The sequence below is a fragment of the Alexandromys fortis genome, unplaced genomic scaffold (genome assembly GCF_014885135.2).
Source record: "Alexandromys fortis isolate MF-2015 unplaced genomic scaffold, M_Fortis_MF-2015_v1.1 scaffold_5, whole genome shotgun sequence".
NCBI lineage: Eukaryota > Metazoa > Chordata > Mammalia > Rodentia > Cricetidae > Alexandromys > Alexandromys fortis.
In genome coordinates this window covers 4,626,105-4,630,505 of record NW_026067924.1, presented here as the reverse complement: position 1 = coordinate 4,630,505, position 4,401 = coordinate 4,626,105, and positions in this window count along the sequence as shown.

Genomic DNA, 4,401 nt, shown 5'->3' with positions numbered 1-4,401 from the left:
TGTTCTTGATGTCTCAGTAGTCCTCATTGTCCGCTATGTTCAGTGAGACCGGTTTTAACCCAGGCTTTTTCAGACCCAGGTCAGCTGGCCTTGGTGAGTTCCCGATAGAGCATCTCCATTGTCTCAGTGTGTGGGTGCACCCCTCGCGGTCCTGAGTTCCTTGCTCATGTTCGCTCTCCTTCTGCTCCTGATTTGGACCTTGAGATTTCATTCCAGTGCTCCAATGTGGGTCTCTGTCTCTGTCTCCTTTCATCGCCTGATGAAGGTTAATATTCAGGAGGATGCCTATATGTTTTTCTTTGGGTTCTCCTTCTTATTTTGCTTCTCTAAGAACCCGAATTATAGGCTCAATGTCCTTTATTTATGGCTAGAAATTGAGATGACAATCTTGTGTCTAGACCATAAGAATAGCCCAGAAGGATGAGACTTTGGTAAAAAGCCAAGATTAGAGTTGGGGGTCACATCCTGCGAGGTTACAGTTGAAATCATGGCAGTGAACAGTAGGGGCTGGGGCTGAGGAAAGAGACAGAAAGGGAAGGCAGCAGAAGACGAGGCCTTGTGAAACAGCTTGGTCCTGGATGAGAGGAATGAGGCCCTACAGGTGAGAGAGGCTGTGGGAAGGAATGAGGCCATGGGGAACTGCACAAGTCAGCAGGAGGGATTTCAGAGGAGGTGGAATGAGCTGGAAATCACACCAGACACCGACCATTTAGCAGGTTGCTATTTCTTTAGTATTTTGGCCAAAGGGTAGATATCAACTTTTGCCTTTTTCTCTACCTCCTCACATGTAATTTACGTGTGTTTTTTAAAAAGAGGACTTTTCTAATACGGATGCTTTGTGACCTAAGATGGTGCCGTGGCTCTATTTAGGGCGCTTTGATTTTATGATGATGTAAAAGGTGTGTTCAGTGGAAGCCAGACATGGGATTCTGGGTATGAATCTTCTCGTGACAATGGCCTTGTGCACTTATCTTTGGCTGCAGGGACCATAGCTCCCTCTGAATGTGACTCTACATAGTGTGCTGCCTGCTGAGCCTAGATCCGGGGTAAGATGGGTACAGTTAGTGTGCTTTTGCTCTAATGATAATTTTAACTCTCCATATTATGATGCCATAATTTGAATGGGCATTTGAATCCACGGAGACCAATGGCAACCAGACCATAATAGACATGAGATACACGAGATACATGGCATATAGTTAACGCCAGTGCAGCCAGGATTCTCTGAGTGGCTGGTAAATTTCACTCCAGTTCCCTTTACCCTGGCCTCTCTGGGTCCTCATCTGGGCTCCCCTCCTTCGGAGTTTTAACAATTTTGACCTGGCTTTTCGGTCATGACTGGGTCTTGCCTGGCTTTTCTTGTTCTTTGATTAGCGTGCCTGCTTATTCCAATCAGGGCTATTAGGGATCATGTTACTCCTCCATTCAGACCAAGAGCGCAAGGGCAGATAAAGGAGATACCGTCGGAACGGGGGACGTGGCTCAGTGGTGGAGCACTGTGTGAGGCAGGGCAGGGTCACGGAGCAGGAGGCGAGGCTTCCGGGAGACGAGAGGAAGCGTTCTGTCTCCCAGTCACACATGACACAGTGTGAGGAGGAGATCTAGACCAAAGTGTGGTCCCTGGCAAAGAGGAAAGGGCGCTGCTGGCCGTTGACATATTTTACTCATTGTCCTCAGGCAGGTCTGGCCAGAGTAGCTGCAAGGGTCACAGAGGAGTGGAACAAACGGAGTCCCAGCCTCCTCCCTGGAGGTGTTTGACATTCCCTTTTCTCTTTCCCCCTGAATGAAGGCTGGCTGCTCCTAGTGCCTGCTCTGACCTCAGGTCCAGGTGAGGAGCGCATACAGAGGCAGAGGCCTTGATGTCCCCTTCCCCCCTCAGGTTTGCTCTCCCCTGTGAGATGGATATGGCTTCTCTGCCGTTCTGAGAGTCCTGTCGTGTGGTCCATTTAGAATGAGTCCTCTGGTCAGGGCTTCCATTCCCTGCATGCCTCCTTTCCTCGCTGGCTCTTTGCCTTATAACTGTCCATGTTTTCTCTTCCCTTTTCCTCTAATAAAAGTTCCAAATCAGGGCTGGAGCGATGGCTCAGAGGTTAAGGGCACTTGCTACTCTTCCAGAGAAACAACAGCACCCTTGTTCAGTGGGCTCACAGCTGCTTGTAACTCCACCTCCGGTGAATCTGACACTCTCTTCTGGCCTTTGCAGGCACCCACACACACATAGCAACCACCCACACACATGTAGCACACACACACATGTAGCACACACACACACACGCACATGTTCAGCCTTACACACATAGAATAGTGTGTATTGTTGTTTCTACCCAGAGCTGCCCAGACAAAGCCCATTTATTACAATTTCAGGAAACGGGGAATGCTGCCGGACATAGTGTTGATCATGTGAAATCTCAGACACTGGCACACACCAGCAGGGTTTGTTTCTCCCTCTTCTGCTAGACTGATGGCTACAAAGACAGCGGGTTCTGATAACTTATCTTTCATAATGGCTTTTCACTCTCTGTTCTTCCTTCAAGCCGTTGGCTCCGTTCTATCAGACATGCACTATTTCCTTGAGAGCAGCCAAATCTATTGGCAATGATGTTGCAAATACCCGCTAGTGTCCAAGTAAGCATTGCTCAACATTCAGCCTAAACCATTGTAAGCCTGACAATGGGCAGCCTCCCTCCCCCGCAAGGCTCCAGCATAACGATTTGTCTCTTACACCATCTGGATGTGACATCTGCCTCCTGATTCTATTTTTTACTTATTTAATTTTTTGTTGTACGTATTCACTCACGATGGATGTGTGGTGTGGTATAGATGTGAACCATGGCACACAGGTGGAGGCCAGAATACTGCTTCATGGCGTCCTTTCTCTTCTACTTTTATGTGTGTGCTGAGGACTGAATTCAGGCCGCAGCAAGCACTTTTACCCATCCAGGCAGCTCACTGGCCCTCGTGGATTTTTTTTTTTAAACATAATCTTGGTGACCAGGCTACACTTTAGGTATCCACTCTCCCTGACATCAGAGGCACAAAATTTGGATTCTAAATTCTGTTGCTAATGAATACTATGATCCTAGGTAAAAACGTTTGCCTTGCTGAGTGGTGGTGGCACATACCTGGAATTTCAGCACTCGGGAGGCATTGGCAGGTGGATCTTTGTGAGTCTGAGGCCAGCCTGGTCTACAAAGCAAGTTCCAGGACAGCCAGGGCTGTTACACAGAGAAACACTGTCCCAAAAAAGAAAAAAACAAAAACCAAAAAACTGAAAGAAAGAAAGAAAGAAAGAAAGAAAGAAAGAAAGAAAGAAAAATTTGTCTTCATGGGCCCCAATATTGTAGAAGGCTGCTTATTCATTTCAGACACCTAGAACCAAAATAATCAAACAGAAACTATATTAATTTAAACATTGTTTAGCCCATTAGCTCTAGCTTCTTATTGGCTAACTCTTACATTAATTTAACCCATTTATATCAATTTGTATATTGCCATGTGGCAGTGACTTACCGGCAAAGATTTGGCATGTTTGACTCTGGTGGCTCCATGGCATCTCTCTGACTCTGCCTTCCTCCACCCACCATTCCATTTAGTTTTTCTGGCCTACCTAAGTTCTGTCCTACCAACAGGCCAAGGCAGTTTCTTTATTCATTAATAGCAATCACAGCACACAGAGGCGACTCCCACATCACAATATCTTATCTATGAATGAAGGGAATGAGGAGTTTGCACATCAACAATGAGCTGATAAACTCTGTAGCCATTAGTCTAGTAGAAGAGGGAGAAACAAGCCCTGCTGGTGTGTGCCAGTGTCTGAGATTTCACATGTTCAACTTCAGCACTGTGTCTGGCAGCATTCCCCATTTCCTGAAATTTTAATAAATGGGCTTTGTCTGGGCAGCACAGGATAGAAACATCAATACGTATTATTCTAAGGCTGAAAATGTTATTATTAGCTTGAGACAGAGTCTCATGTAGCCCAGGCTGGCCTCGAACTCATGATAGCCAAAGATAATCTTCTGCCTCCATCTCCTGGATATTGGGATTACACCCCCCTACTTGATTTTGACAGTACTGGGGAGTGAACCAGGGCTTTCTTCTGCTAGGCAAGCACTCTACCAGCTACCTCCCCAGACTTAATCCTGAAATTCTGCGATGTTGAGATCTTAAATCCCGTTCAACCCTAAAAGACTGAAATCCTATGATTCTGATGCTGGGTCAGTATACACAGCACTCGGGGCATCGGCATCCTGATTCCTCCTGACTGTGGTCCAGATTGCAGTAACCTCCCATCTTGTGAGTGACGCTGGTCTGACGGTCTGAAAAGACACTGACTTTGAGTTGGGACATCCAGCCTCGTGCTGCTCCTCCGAGTGAGAGCCGCTCAGCCTTCCCTGTGGG